Consider the following 16,769-nt stretch of genomic DNA (forward strand, 5'->3'; position numbering starts at 1 on the left):
GAACCCTCATTCACCACTAATGAGAATGCAAAATAGCACAACCACCTAAAAAAGTCTGACAGTTTCTTACAAAACAAAATGTATTGGCTGAGCATATAGTGGAGGCTTGGTGGGAGAGGCAGGGGATGTACATAAGCTCTGTGCTTTCTGCTCAATTTTGCTCCAAACCTAAAACTGCTCTAAAAAAACTGGATGTTCTAAAAGAAAAACAAACAAAAAAGTCTATTTAAAAGAAAGAAATTTATATAAATTCAAATCTTCACATTATGAAAATGGTAAACCTAGATGGCATTACAGGTTAATTTTATCAAACATTTAAGGAAAAAATACTGCCAATCTTACACAAACTTTCAGAAAAGGAGCCAGTATAGTGACATGTACTATTGTTCCAGCAACTTGGGAGGCTGAGACAGGAAAATCACTTGAGCCCACGAGTTTAAGACCAGCCTGGGCAACACAGTCAGACCCCATTTCAAAAAAAAAAAAAAACCAAAAAACTTCCATAAAATATAGAGAATGAAATATTTCCCAGCTTGTTCAAAGCCAGTATAACCCTGATGTGAAAACTTCCCCACAAAAGCATTAGAAGAAAAAATAAAAACCCATACCCCACACAAATACAGACAAGATATCCTCAACAAAATATTAACAAATCAAATCCAGCAATAATTATGAATCATTAAATACCATGATTATTTAGATATTTATTCCTGAAATGCAAGGTTGGTTTAATGTTTAAATCATTTAACAGAATGAGAAAAACTTAAGTAAAAACAGAAAAATTATTCTGATACCAAAACCAAAGAGTACAAAAACTCAAAACCTACAAAATAATACCCCTCATGAACAGACACAAAATTCCTCATCAAAATACCAGACAATGGAATTCAACAATAAATAAAAAGAATTCTTCAGCAAGATCAGGTGGACATTATTTCAAAAATGCAATGTTAGCTCAAAATTAGAAAACTAATGAACATAATCTACCGTATTAACAGGCTAAAGAAGAAAAGTCCTGTGATTGTAGCAGAAAAGTCATGACAAAATTCATCACCCAAGAATTAAAATTTAAAAAAACCTCCCAGAAAAAGGGAATAGAGGAAAATTCCTTCAATTTGATAAATTATCTAAAAAATCCTATAGCTAATATTCTACTTAGTGGTGAAAAACTGGATGCTTTCCCTCTAAGAAGGTTCACTCTCACCACTTTTATTTATCACAGTGGAAGATCTTGCAATAAGTCAATTTTATTTCAATATACTAGTAATGAACACATGGACACTGAAAGTAAAAACATATTATTTATAATTGCTCAAAAATTGAAATACTAGGAGTAAATCTTGCAAAACATGTACAGGAGATTTGCATGCTGAAAACTATACAACAATGACAAAAAAAATCAAAGTGTTATTAAATAAACTGACAAATGTACCAAATTAATGGAATGAAAGATTCAACACAGGGATGGGGCTGGGGCTCAGGCTCAGTGGTAGCGCACTTGCCTGGCATGTGTGAGGCCTGAGTTTGATTCTCAGCACCACAAATAAATAAATAAAATAAAGGTCCATCAACAACTAAAAAAAAAAAAGATTCAACACATATCCATTTTCCCAAAATTGTTATACAGGATTGATGCAATTCCTACCAAAATCCTAGCACAATTTGTTGTAGATATAGAAAAGATTATTCTAAAATTTATATGGAAAGGAACAAAAATAAATCGATTTAGTCAAGAAAGTGTAAACAGGGGCTGGGGTTGTGGCTCAAGCGGTAGCGCGCTCGCCTCGCATGCGTGCGGCCCGGGTTCGATCCTCAGCACCACATACCAACAAAGATGTTGTGTCCGCCGAGAACTAAATAAAATAAATATTTAAAAAAAAAAAAAAAAGAAAGTGTAAACAATCATTGCACCTGATTCTAAAACTTGGTTACCAAGATTATATGGCATTTGAGGAGGAAAAGACATATAAATCAATGAAATGGAATAAAGAACCCAGAAATAGATTCACACAAATGTGCCCAACTGAGTTTTGACAAATATAGAAATAATCCAATGGGGCAACAGAGCTTTTACAATACAGGAATGAATGGACACCCATCAATGCAAAAAAAAAAAAAAAAGGAATCTCAGCCTAAGTCTCATGTTTTATACAAAAATTTACTCAAAATGGATTAGAGACTTGAATGTAAAACACCAACATCTGAAACTATTAGGAAAAAAAAATGTAAGAGAAAACTTCAGAATCCAACGCAACAAGGAACAAAGAGTTCCTCAGACTTGATACCAAAAACTCAATTCACAAAACAAAAAACTAACCAACTGAACTTATTGAAAATTAAAAACTTTTGTTCTGCTAAATATTTGTTATAAAGATAAGACAGGCTAAGAGAAAATGTTTGCAAACCACATATCTGACAAAAACAAAGTACTGGTATCTAGAATACACACAGGACTTTCAAAACCAATCTAATTGGGAAACGAGCAAGACATTTCACCAGAAAGGATATACAGATGGCCAATAAGCACATGAAAGGATGTTCAACATCATTAATTAGGAAAACGCAATTAAAACCATAGTGAAATACTCACTATACTCTTTTCAAAATGGCTAAAATAAAAAATAGTGACAATATTAAATGCTAATAAGTTGTAGAAAAACTGAAGCACTTATAATTGTAGGGGAGATATTAAGTTTGGTTCAGCCAGTCTGGAAAACAATTGGGCAGTTTATAAGAAATTTAAGCATTATCTAAGAGAAAGAAAAACAAGGGGCTAGAATATCTGTCTTCTTCTCGGCGGAAGCGCACTCGCCTGGCATGTGTGAGGCACTGGGTTCAATTCTCAGCTCCACATATAAACACATAAATAAAATAAGGTCTATCAACAACTTTAAAAAAAGAAAAGAAAAACAAGTTCACACAAAAACCTGTGCAAAAAAAAAAAAAAAAAACTGTGCACAAATGTTCGTATCAGGTTTACTCATAATAGCTACAAACTAGAAACAACCCAGATGACATTCAACAAGTTAATAAACAAACTGGTATAGCCATACCATGGGAGGGAAAGTAAAAAAGCGAACTTCCAAAGGTTACATTTGTATGATTAAATAATAGACTTGAAAAGACAAAGTAATGGAAATGAAGAACAGATTAGTGGTTCCAAAGGTTAAGGGAGGCATAGGGTGGAAGGAACAGAACTGAGGGATGCTTGTGGTAATGAAAAACTTCTGCATCTTGACAGTATCAATGTAAGTGTTCTAATAGTGATATTGTACTATGGTTCTGGCAAGATGTTAACAATGGGGGGAACTGAGTAGGGTACATAGAAGTTCTTGGCATAATTTCTTAGTACTGCATGGGAATGTAGCTCAGTGACAGAGTGCCACTGGGTTTAGTCTATATGGGAGAATTAACATTCAAGTTCTTCAACCTCTAAATGATAATCCTCTCTTCATTTAAAATCTTTTAATTTCTCTGATAATCTTTCATAGTTTTCATTATAGAGCTCCTGCTTTTTATTAATTTATTAGTATTTTATGCTTTTAATGCTATTATAAATGGTATTTTAAACTTTTATTTTATTATTATTATTATTTGGTACCAGGGACCAAATCCTAGGGTGCTTAACCACTGAGCCATATTCCCAGCCCATGTGGATCTATGGATCAAATATAAGTATTAATCAAAACCCAAGTTCAGGTGTTGGAGGTTTCAGTCAGTGATAGAGTGCATGTCTAGCATGCAGGAGACCCTGAGATCAATACCCAAAACCCATAAATGGGGAATTTATGGGTGGGGAATTACTACCTTTTTGGAGAAATTGAAAAGCTGATTCTAAAATACATACGAAAATACAAAACACTAAGAATAGCCAAAACAAGATGAGAGAAAAATAGAGATGTTTTACATTATCATATTTCAAGATTTTTCTAGAAGGCTAGAAAAACAAAGACACTCCCTTTTCCCTATTCTCCAGACACAAAGGCCTTCTTAATACTCCTCAAATACATCAGGCTGTTCCTCAAGAACTTTGCACCAGGTAGTATTTCCAGAACATTCTTTTCCCAGCTCTATGAATGGCTAGTTCAACCTTGTCTTTCTTTTACCTGCTAAAATGTTACCACCCCAAAGAAATCTTCCCTGGCTACCCAGTCTAACACGGCTATTCATCATCACTCTCCAAACTTCACCTTCTGTAATTACTTTGAAATGAAATCACCATCTGGGGCTGGGGATGTGGCTCAAGGGGTAGCGCGCTCCCCTGGCATGCGTGCGGCCCGGTTCGATCCTCAGCACCACATACGAACAAAGATGTTGTGTCCGCCGATAACTAAAAAATAAATATTAAAATTCTCTCTCCCCCTCTCTCACTCTCTCTTAAAAAAAAAAAAAAAGAAAAAGAAATCACCATCTATATTTCCTTGTTTGTTGATATTGTGTGTCACTCCACAAAAATAGGGCAAAGAATATCTGTCTTCTTTAGCCAACAAGACAGCCTAGAATGGAAGAGGAATTCAATAAATAAATATTTACTACTTGGATTGGATTTCTGATTTAATATATTAAAATATTAAATGAATTATACATAATAAATGTGTCTTAACCACTCAAAAGCTAATTTTAGACATATACTTACAAAAAATGTAGAATCCAAAAGAAGGAAAAAGGGGTGGAGGAAGGAATATAAAGGAGCAATTTAAAAAAAAAAAAAAAAAAAACCACTCCTATAGTAAAAAGAGTATGTCTTGTCAGAAACACAGAGCATGAAAGAGCCAGCTCTAAGATTAATCAAACTCATAATTGTCTAGTGATCTAACTAAGCAAGTATCAAAAAACTATATTAACAGGGGCCGGAGTTGTGGCTCAGTGGTAGAGTGTTTGCCAACATAAAATATAAATAAAGTTATATTAAAAAAACTATGTTAACACAATAGAAAATAAAAGCAAATGTACCACTAGGCTCATCCATATTTTTAACATATTATAGAAAATTTCAAACGTACATAAATGCAGAGAGAATAGCATAAATGAGCCTCATACACCCATCACAGGGTTGCAGCAATTATCAACACAAAAAAGAATTTAAGGGGCTAGGGATGTGGCTCAAGCAGTAGCACGCTCACCTGGCATGTGCGGGGTGCTGGGTTCCATCCTCAGCACCACATAAAAATAAAATAAAGATATTGTGTCCACCGGAAAAACTAAAAAATAAATATAAAAAAAAAAAAGAATTTAAGAAATCAGGTGAATTTTGAATGCTATGTAACTGCCACAATGATATTGACTTAAAAAAAAAAAAGGCACAAACACTTGAGGTTATTTCCTCTTCCTGATCAGCATTTGCCTATTTAATGTCACAAAAGTACCTATTTTCTTCCCTATTATACTCCATCCCAATGCTTATCGAAGATTGATGTAGAATAATACAATATACGTAATACAATATTTTAAAAAACACCAGAAATTATCCAGATAGGAAAAAGTTTTTACTTCTCCATTCAACATGTATCTTTAATATCCTGATGTTCTACATCCAGGTTTATACTATACTAATAATGAAATTTAAAAAAGAAAAAAAATCTTTTTCTTCTTTTTGGGAACAGAGGATTGAACCAAGGGGCACTTTATCACTGAGCTACACTCCCAGTCCTTTAGGGCCTCACTATGTTGCTGAGGCTGGCCTCTGAACTTATGAACCTACTGCCTCAGCCTCCCAAGTCACTGAGATTACAAGTGTGCACCACCATGCCCAACTATAAATCAAATTTTTAATACTCTGAAAATGTGGATGTTAGTTGACAAGTGCAATTCTTCTATTTAGTTCTATATTAATTGAAACTTTTTAAAAAAGTAATTGCTAGAGCTAGGGCTGTAGCTCAGTGGTAGAGCGCTTGCCTAGCATGTGTGAGGCACTTTGTTCAATCCTAAGCATCACATGAAAATAAACCAATAGAGCTGGGGATATAGCTCAGTTGGTAGAGTGCTTGCTTCGCAGGGGTTCAAGACCCTGGGTTCTAATCCCCAGCACCATGTTTAAAAAAAAAAAAAAAGTCTGCCCTTGGGGTAGACTCAGCAACACATTGAAGACAATAAATAAAGGGAAAATAAATAAACTAAAGGTCCATCTACAACTACAAAAAATAAAAATTAAAGAAACATACTAAATGTGTAACAATCTGCCCCTTCCTTTTATGGGAAGTTCCTCTGTAAAACACATTAATGCTTTATTCAAAACTCATCAGATATGTTTTTTTCTATAAAGAAAATTCCTAACAGAAGGGAGACCAGTAGGTTTAGAGAAAGGAATTTGTGGGGAGGGGTGATAAGGGGAGAGAATGGAGAGGAACTAAGGAAGGAAACTGAGCAAAGTATGTGCATGTGTATGCATGTATAAACATGCCACAATAAATCCACTGTTCTGTATAATTATTATGCACTAATTAAATTCCTTTTTCTACACAAAACACTAAACCTAAATTAAATAAGAGTGCCACCAACTGGGTTCAACAGATGAAGACACTAAGGAAGAGCACTTCATCCATTAAGGGATGACTAACTCTATGTCAAGAGTCCATAGCTGAAACAGGAAACATAGGAGCTACAAAGGAACTATCTTTGATGCTTTTTGTTTTCTATTTTCTGTCAAGTTATGACATATATAGCATGTCTACATGTTTTAAGTGAACAGCTCCATGAATTCTTACACATCAATTCACCCATGTAACCACCACCCAAATACCCCTGAAGGCTCTATTGTATCCCACTAAAGGTAGCCATTATTCTGACATAATGAAAACCGAGTTTGGCCTATTTTTGAATTCCATATAAATGGAAGCATAAAGACTCTCTTTAAAGTATTTGACTTCCTTTGTACATACCAAAAGTTAATTTTTTTTTTTTGCCTGTGCCATATACTGTAAATAAGCAAATAATCCACTCTAGTGTTGATACAGTAGGGTTATTTCCAGTTCCAAGTTAGTATAAATAATTCATATTCAGATATATGTTTTCATGGTTGGCAAATGTACTCATTTCTTTTCCTTTTTTTAAAGTTAAAATTTATTTGGGGCTGGAGATGTGGCTCAAGCGGTAGCCCGCTAGCCTGGCATGCGTGCTCGCCTGGCATGCGTGCAGCCCAAGTTCGATCCTCAGCACCACATACCAACAAAGATGTTGTGTCCGCCGAGAACTAAAAAATAAATATTAAAAATTCTCTCTCCTCTCTCACTCTCTCTTAAAAAAAATTAAAATTTATTTTTTCACACAAATGAAGCTCAACTTTTCATTTCTCTGGTTGTACACGATGTAAAATGTACTCATTTCTGCTGTGCATATTACACAGGAAATCAGAATAGATACAGTATTTGGCTTTACTAGAAATTGCTGGTTTTATTTATTTATTTTTTTAAATGAAATAGAGGATGTCAGAGGGCATCATTTGTAGAAAGGGTAGATAAACTTTATATTGTTGTGTGTGCACACCAGCAGGGAGTGACAAGGTAAAATACATGAAACATAGGCCAAAAAAGTTAGACTTTTCTAGTCTACAGCCCTAACCCCACAAGGAAGTTCCACCAAAAAATTTTTGACAATTAATAACTCATGCTCTTTGCAAATCTTCACATCACACAGAGATAACAACCCCTCAAAGTGGCCCACACCTGTCATGCTGGCTAACTGGGAGGCCAAGAAAGGAGGATTACAAGTTTTAGGGCAGCCTTGGCAATAGCAAGACCCTCTCTCAAAATAAAGTAAAACAAAAAACCTAGAAACTGACAAGAATTTTGTACTAAGTACAACTAACATACCATTCATTAACTTGAAAAGAAGGACCAAAGTAAACTTCTTTTCTCATAAGTTAAAAAAAAAAAAAAGATGACTTTCATCTGAGGTTTCCAGTTGAAATACAAAACTGCTCAGAGACATTTATACTGTCGGAATTAAGACCCATATGTGACAGATGGCAGAATTAAATAGTTTAGTCTGTGGCTAGGGAAGAAGAAACATTCTTGAGTTCCGAGTTCCTCCCCTGTACCCACAGAAGGGGATTAAGATGACTCCAAGCTACGCCAAGTGGGAGACTGAATATCAACTGGTCAAGCCAACAACGGCTATTCCTTCCACACACCAAAACACCTGAACCACCCAACAAGTCAATTATTGATAAATAGAATCGACGTCACACAAAGAGTACAGGTAATAAGAACGGCAGACTTACAAAGGGCAAGAATGAATCAAGGGGAAGTCAGTGGGGTTCAGGAGACGCTGTGCCCTGTCAGGTATCAATTTCTCAGTCACCCTCTCCTCCCACATCCCGTTCACCTCTGTCCTGAAGCTATCAGTCATGGATGTGGTGCTCACGCCTGCCACTTGGCTACACTGTCCAGACAGAAACGAAGGCACGAAGCAGTGAGCGGCGACAGCCACGAACAAGGAGAACCCAGAGCCCAGGCCTCTAGTGCCTCACACAATCTCCACACTATTCGGAATCTCTGTTCTCGGCCTGCCACTTCTAACCAAAATTCTGGGGCCACCCCTAGTATGTGGTCCGCTGCGAACTCGAAGGGACCCCTCCCCCCTACCTCGCGCCAGTCTCTATTAAGGTTTACAAGACCGGAAACCCTACAGTCTAAAAGCAAACCCCGCAGGCAACACCGGAAGCCCCCTCCCACGAGCACCCACAAACCGACCGCCTACTCTCGCTCCCAGCTCGGCGCCGTCTGGTCTGGGCCTCCTCCACACACCACACCAAGCCGACCCCGCACCGCGAAAAGACCCACAGAGGGGGCTTCTCCACCCCACCCCCACAACCACGATTGCCGTGCCGGAAGCGACCCCGCGTCTCCACGCCGCCGTCATGAGGTCACTTCCGGCGCGACTCCCTGGAAAACTGAAGGGCCGGCAATTGAGGCGAGGGGCGCCTGGGAAATTTGAAAGGTTGGGACTACGTGGTGAGGGCAGGCCTTGCGACCCACCCAGAAACGTGCAAAACTTCCCGTTCTACACGCCCCACCTGCTTATATTCCATGGGATCTGGTCTGGAATCGGGGTTCGGCACCCTCACTCCTTGGTGCAGGTTTCCGGGGGACCATCCACCTTGCAAATCTCCACCACAAGCTCCTACTTCCCCTCCTGTCTGTCCTCCGCCAGCGCCAATCCCGCAGATAAAGTGGAGTACTTTTAGATTGGCGAGTTCACGTGGGACCCTCTCCTTGCTAAATTGCAGCTATGGTTTGCAATGAATAGACCACCTCTCGCCCGAACAGATTAAAGGAAATAAATGTCGACCCAGAGTTGATCTTCAAAGTTTATTAGCTTCAGCCCATTTAAAGCTTACACTAAGTTAGTCGGTGCCTAACTCCCCCCGTCCCCCAGCGTTCCGTACACGGGCTGATGCGTTTCTCCGCCCCTTGGAATTGTAGGGTGTAGATAACCTTGATTTTGAAAAAAAGTTTACCCGTTGGACAGAGACTAGAAGTCTTTCACGTGGCCAGGCATCTTAGAATAGGGTAGTACTGTAGTTCCAGACAAGGCTCTGCTACAAAATCAGGAACTTTTAAAATTTTCTAGGGTTCAGGAGGCTAAGGCAGGAGGATTGCAAGTTAAAAGCCAGCCTCAGCAACTTAGAGGCCCTAAGCAACTTAGTAAGACCCTGTCGCAAAATAAAAAATGGGCTGGGGATGTGACATGCACAGTGGTTGAATGTACCTGCGTTCAATCCCTGGTACCAAAAAAATCCTGAGGAACTGCTTCACCACCCTCCCCATCCCTTGTCCCAAACACATGACAATCACCTTACTATTACTAGAAATTCCGTAATTCTGAAAAGGCCTTGGCTGGCTGGCTGGCTGGCTTTGTTTTGTTTTGTTTTGGTTTGGTGTAGTTTGGTTTTCCTCCTTCCAAACTTTAATTTTAGAGCAGTTTTAGTTTCAGGGCAAAATTGAGCAGAAAGTACAAAGAATTCCTACGTATCTTCCTTACACAAAAACACAATTCCCCATGGACATCCTGTGCCACAGGTAGTATGTTTGTTAATAATTGATGAAGCTACATTGATAGATAATTGTCACCCAGAGTCCATAGTTTTTACATTAAGGTTCATAATTGATATTGTACATTCTATGGATTTTGACAAATCTACAGTGACGTTTATCCACCATTGTAGTGTCATACAGAATATTTTCTCTGCCTTAAAAACCCTCTGGGCTTGGGCTGGGGTTGTAGCTCAGTGGTAGAGCGCTTTCCTAGCACACGCAAGGCACTGGGTTCAATCTTCAGCGGCACATAAAAATAAATAAAATAAAGGTATTGTGTCCAACTACAACTAAAAAAAAAAAAAAATCTCTGGGCTCTATCTAGTCACCCCTCGCTCCTCAACCTCTAACAACCACTAATCCTTTTACTGTCTCCATAGTTTTGCCTTTTCCAGAATGTCATTTAGTTGGAATTGGCCTTTTTCATTTAGTAATATGTATTTAATATTCCTCTGTATCTTTTCAGGTCTTGATAGTTTATTTTTAGTACTGAATTAATATTCTGTTATCTGGGTGCACAACAATTTATCCACTCACCTAAACAGGGCATTTTGGTTGTTTCTAAGTTTTGGCAATTATGGATAAAACTGCTGTAAACATCCATGTCAGGATTTGGGGTGGACATAGTTTTCATTTCCTTTGTGTGACTACCAAGGAGTGTGACTGCTAGTTCATATGCTGTCAAACTCTTTCAAAGTGAATACACCATTTGGCAGTCCCACTAGCTGTGAAGAAAGGTTTCTCTTGATTCAAATCCTTAACAGCATTTGGTAGTATCAGTGTTTTGGGTTTTGGCCATTATAATAGATAAATTTACAATTTCCTAATTACATGTTTCTAAACATCTTTTCACATACTTGTATGCCATGTGTATCTTTTTTGGTAAAGTCTGATCAGGTCTTTTGCCCATTTAAAAATGCCCAATTAAAATTGGATTATTTTCTTATTGTTGAGTTTTAAGATTTCTTGTGTTATTTTGAGGACTAGGCCTTTATTAGGTGTGTCTTTTGCAAATATTTTCTCTCAGTCTATGGCTTGTCTTATTCTCCTGACATTGTCTTTCAAAGAGTGATGTTTTTTATTTTACTGAAGTCAGCCTATCAATTATTTATTTCACAGATCATAATGTGTGTTGTACATAAAAAGTCATTATTACCCCATGGTCAATTAGTTTTTTTCCTATGCTATCCTCTAAGAGTTTTGCAGTCTTGTATTTTACATTTAGGATAATCCATTCTTTTAAATACCTTTATTTTATTTATTTTTATGTGGTGCTGAGGATCAAACCCAGTGAATCACACATGCTAGGCAAGTGCTCTACCACTGAGCTACAGCCCTAGCCCTAGGTTAATCCATTTTGAGTTAATATTTCTTTTTTTTTTTAAAGAGAGAGTGGGAGAGAGAGAGAGAGAGAGAGAGAGAGAGAGAGAGAGAGAGAGAGAGAGAGAGAGAGAGAATTTTTTAATATTTATTTTTTAGTTCTTAGCGGACACAACATCATTGTTTGTATGTGGTGCTGAGGATCGAACCCGGGCCGCACGCATGCCAGGGGAGCGCACTACCGCTTGAGCCACATCCCCAGCCCGAGTTAATATTTCTTTGCATTACATTATTTCCTTTTTTCAACCTTTATTTTATTTATTTATTTTTATGTGGTGCTGAGGTTTGAACCCATTGCCTCACATGTTCTAGGCAAGCGCTCTACCACTGAGCCATACCCACAGCCCCATTTTGAGTTAATTTTTTTTTCAAAGAGAGAGAGAGAGAGAATTTTTTAATATTTTTGTTGTTGTTGTTTTTGGCAGACATAACATCTTTATTTGTATGTGGTGCTGAGGATCGAACCCGGGCCGCAAGCATGCCAGGCAAGCGTGCTACTGCTTGAGGCACATCTCCAGCCCGAATTAATGTTTTTGAAAGGTAATTATCCAGATGATTTTTTTTTGCATGTGTAGGTCCATTTGTTTTGGCAGTGTTTCTTGAAAAAAAAAAAAAAGATGTTTGCTCTATTGTATTGCCTTGCTCTTTTTTAAAAAATCAGTTAATTATTTATGTGCTGTCTATTCTGTTCCATTGATCTATTTATTCTTTCACTAATACCACACTGTTTTAATTACTGTATGTGTAACTCTTGAAGTCAAGTAGTGTCAATTCTCTAATTTTGATTTTCTCCTTCAACATTAAGTTGGCTCTTCTGGGTCTTCTGTCTCTCCATATATATTTTAGAATCAGTTTGTCAATACCCACAAAATAGTGTGCTGGGGTTTTGATTGGAATTGACATTGAATCTATAGATCAGATTAGGAAGATCTGATATTTTGACAATATTGAATCTTTCTATCCAGGAACATGAAATATCTCTCATTGTATTTGTTCTTTGATATCTTTGATTAGAGTTTTGTGGTTTTCCTCATATAGTTTTTTTTACATGTTTTGTTAGATTCATACCTAAATATTTTATTTTGGGAGTGCTAAGGTCAATTTAATGCTTTAATTTCAAACTCTACTTGTTCATCACTGATATATAGGAAAGCAAATTAATTGTGTGTGTTAACCTTGTATCCTATAGCCTTACTGTGTTGGCTTTAAAAATAAAATAAAGATATTGTATCCATCTACAACTAAAAAAACAAACAAACAAACTTTGAAACTTGAAATACTTTTTTTTAAAAAGTACTTGACAAGAACAACTTAGAGGAGGAAAAGTTTATTTTGGCTCCCAGTTTCAGAGGTTTGGTTGGCTGACTGTATTTCTCTGGGCCGAAGGTGTGGCAGAACAATGAGGCAGAAGGGCTTGGCAAAGGAAAGCTGCTCAGCTTGCAACTGCCAGAAAGCAGAAAGAGGGAGCAAGGATCAAGGGTCAAAATATAATCCCAGAAGCCTTGCCCCTAGTAACCTACTTCCTCCAGCCACACCTTACCAGCTATAGTTACCACCCAGTACAGTAGCCCTTTCAAATTATTAATCAAATGGATTAATCCACTAATTAGGTTACATCTCTCATAATCTAATCATTTTGCCTCTGAACATTTCTGCCGAACCATAATACTTACTATAATCACTTATTAATTCCAGAAGACTTTTGTCACTTCTTTCAGATTTTCTATTTAGATGAAACATGTTATCTGTAAACAAAGACAATTTGATTTCTCCCTTCTAATCTGTATATTTTTATTTCCTCCCTCTTTGCCACTCTCTGTCAATCACTAGTCTGCCTTTTGTCTCTATGGATTTGCTGACTCCAGATGTTTCATATAAATACAATGCAATCGTACAATATGTGGCCTTTGTGTCTGGCTTCTTTCTAATGGACACATTGTCCATTAGATCCCTTATCAGACAAACCAGAGGGAGCGCAGGGTTGGACATCTGCGCCTCTGCCAGAGCAGTACTAACTCCAGAGATGGGAGTTCAAATCATTCCCACAGGGGTAAAAGGACCTCTTCCCAAAGGAACAGTAGGCTTATTATTGGGACGAAGCTCTTCTACTCTAAAAGGACTTATGATAAGTCCTGGGGTAATTGATCCTGATTATGAAGGTGAAATAAAAATTATAGCCAGTTCTCCAAAGGGTATATCAGTAATTTCACCAGGAGATAGAATAGCACAGTTACTAATAATACCCAGCCTACATGATAAATTTTCCAGTTGTACTGTAGAAAGAGGTTCCAAGGGATTAGGCTCCACAGGTGTAGATTGGGCTATGCTTTCTTTAAATTTAGACTCTCGCCCCATGCTAAAACTAAACATTCAAGGACATGAATTTAATGGGGTACTGGATTCAGGTGCAGACTTTAGCATCATCTCTCATCAAGAATGGCCAAAACATTGGCCATTACAACAAGCCACTCAAACGCTTCGAGGCCTAGGAGTGGCGACTAATCCCCATAGAAGTGCAATGGTATTAGATTGGAAGGATCCTAAAGGATGTGAAGGAACTATACAGCCATATGTATTGGATCATCTTCCTGTAAATTTATGGGGACGAGATGTCCTAGATCAATTAGGTTTGACATTAACAAATAACATCAACCAAAATGCACCCACTATTATGACTAGACAAGGTTTTAGGGAAGGAAAAAGATTAGAAAAACAAGAACAAGGTATAGCAGCACCAATACAAATAAATCAAGGAACGGAGAGACATGGGTTGGATTTTCAGAAAGGGACACTGAGACAATAAAAATTACTTGGAAATCAGAAAGACCAGTATGGGTTCCTCAGTGGCCCCTGACTAAAGAAAAGATACAAGCAGCCCATGACCTGGTCAAACAACAATTAGCGGAAGGACATATACAACCTTCTGTATCTCCCCATAATACTCCCATTTTTGTCATCAAAAAGAAATCTGGTAGATGGAGATTATTGCAAGATTTAAGAGCCATTAATAATGAGATGGTTATTATGGGATTCCTCAATTGACTGCTTTGCCAAAAACTTGGTATGTTTTAGTTATAGATATTAAAGATTGTTTTTTTTCAACTCCAATTCATCCTGAGGATAGTCCATGTTTTGCATTTACTATCCCTGCACTGAATCATGAAGGTCCTGATCAGAGATATGAATGGAAAGTACTCCCTCAAGGGATGGCTAACAGCCCAACTATGTGTCAAATTTATGTTAACAGAGTAATCCAGCCACTTAGAAATCAAAATCCTGAACTACAAATATTTCACTATATGGATGATGTATTATTAGCACACAAAGATAAAAGCACATTGCTAGAATGTTATGCCACACTTACAAACTTATTAAAAAATTATAATCTAGAGATAGCAATAGATAAAGTACAATTAAATTTTCCAATTAATTATTTAGGAGTTCTATTATCCTCAACCATGGTCCGTCCACCAAAAATTCAAATATGAGTAGATCAACTCAAATCACTTAACGACTTTCAAAAGTTATTAGGAGACATAAATTGGATAAGGCCTTATCTAGGTATACCAACAGGAGAGTTGGGACCTTTATTTGATATCCTAAAAGGTCCATCAGATCCAAATTCACCCCGCATGTTAATGCCTGAAGCAAGAAAGGCATTAAAAATCATTGAAACATATACGGAAAATATGCATTTGGATAGAATTGATATAAGTTTGCCTTTAATATTTATCATACCACCAACAAAAAATATTCCTACAGGAGTATTTTGGCAAGAAGGCCCATTATTATGGATACATTTATCTTATTCTCCTAACACTATTCTTACTAGGTATCCTGAGGCTGTAGGACAATTAATACTCAAAGGAATAAAAGCAGCAAAGGGAGTGTTTGGAATTTCTCCCAATAAAATTATTACTCCATATACTATGAATCAAATTGATGAGTTAGCTAATGAGTTAAATACTTGGGCAATAATCATGTGCATATCTAATGTTTCATTTGATAACCACTTACCATCTAATCCTTTATTGTCTTTTTGGTCATTGCATCCTGTAATTTTTCCAAAAATGACAAGAAAAACACCTATCATAAATGCTCCAAATATATTCACTGATGGGTCAAATAATGGTACAGCAGCAGTAGTTACTCCTGATCAAACTTTTACATTTTTAGTACCCAAACAATCAGCTCAAAAGGTAGAGCTTAATGCAGTATTACAAGCTTTTGTGATGTTTAAAGATTCTGTATTTAATTTATTTTCCGATAGTCAGTATATAGTTAATGCTACAGTATCCCTTGAAGATGCTGGTAGGATTTCCCCTTCCTCTACTGTTTTCTCTTTGCTTTCCACTATACAAAGTCTAATCTGGGACAGAAAAGATCCATTCTTTATAGGACATATCAGGGCACATACAGGATTGCCTGGAGCCCTTAGTTTGGGCAATGATTTAGCAGATAAAACTACATATAACATACATATTTTCTCTACACTAGAAGAAGCTACAAATTTTCATAAAAAGTTCCATGTCAATGCTAATACTTTACAAAAGCATTTTAAAATAACTAAGGAACAAGCTAGACAAATAATAAAACAATGTCAAAATTGTGTGACTTTTTTACCACAAGTTAATCTTGGAGTCAATCCTAGAGGACTGATACCTAACCATATTTGGCAGATGGACGTTACACACTTGCCAGAATTTAGAAAATTAAAATATTTGCATGTTGCAGTTGATACTTCTTCTGGATTTTTGATGGGCTCCCTTCATGCCGGAGAAAAAACTAAAGATGTTATAGCTCATTGCTTACAAAATTTTGCCACTGTGGGCGTTCCAAAACAGTTAAAAACAGATAATGCCCCTGGTTATACTTCTACCTCTTTTAAACAATTTTGCTCATCATTTGGCATTACTCATATAACAGGAATCCCATACATTCCACAGGGACAAGGCATAGTTGAAAGAGCTCATCAAACTATTAAAATGTACTTATTAAAGCAAAAAGAGGGGTGGGCTGGGGATGTGGCTCAAGCGGTAGCGCGCTCGCCTTCCATGCATGCGGCCTGGGTTCGATCCTCAGCACCACATACCAACAAAGATGTTGTGTCCGCCGAGAACTAAAAAAATAAATAAATAAATATTTTTTAAAAAAAAAGCAAAAAGAGGGGTATATATTCCCCAAAGATAAACTTAACATAACCCTTTTTACTCTAAACTTTTTAAATTTGGATTCATCAGGGCTTAGTGCTGCGGAAAGGCATATGTGTCCAAAAAATGTACATAAGCCCAAGGTACTTTGGAAGGATATTCTAACAGGACAATGGAAAGGTCCTGACCCAGTAATTGTCTGGAG

The 16,769-nt window shown here is 37.1% G+C and overlaps 1 protein-coding gene across 2 annotated transcripts in view; it reads right to left on the bottom strand.

Moving 5' to 3' along the window:
* Window positions 1–8,835, bottom strand: part of Edc3 (enhancer of mRNA decapping 3) — a 52,182-nt gene extending 43,347 nt beyond the window's left edge. For both annotated transcript variants that reach the window (XM_026387714.2, XM_026387717.2), the window contains exon 1: window positions 8,691–8,835. The gene's annotated coding sequence lies outside the window, so the exon portion shown is untranslated. The remainder of the gene's footprint in view (window positions 1–8,690) is intronic.
* Window positions 8,836–16,769: the final 7,934 nt, after the last annotated feature.

The sequence above is a fragment of the Urocitellus parryii genome, chromosome 6 (genome assembly GCF_045843805.1).
Source record: "Urocitellus parryii isolate mUroPar1 chromosome 6, mUroPar1.hap1, whole genome shotgun sequence".
NCBI lineage: Eukaryota > Metazoa > Chordata > Mammalia > Rodentia > Sciuridae > Urocitellus > Urocitellus parryii.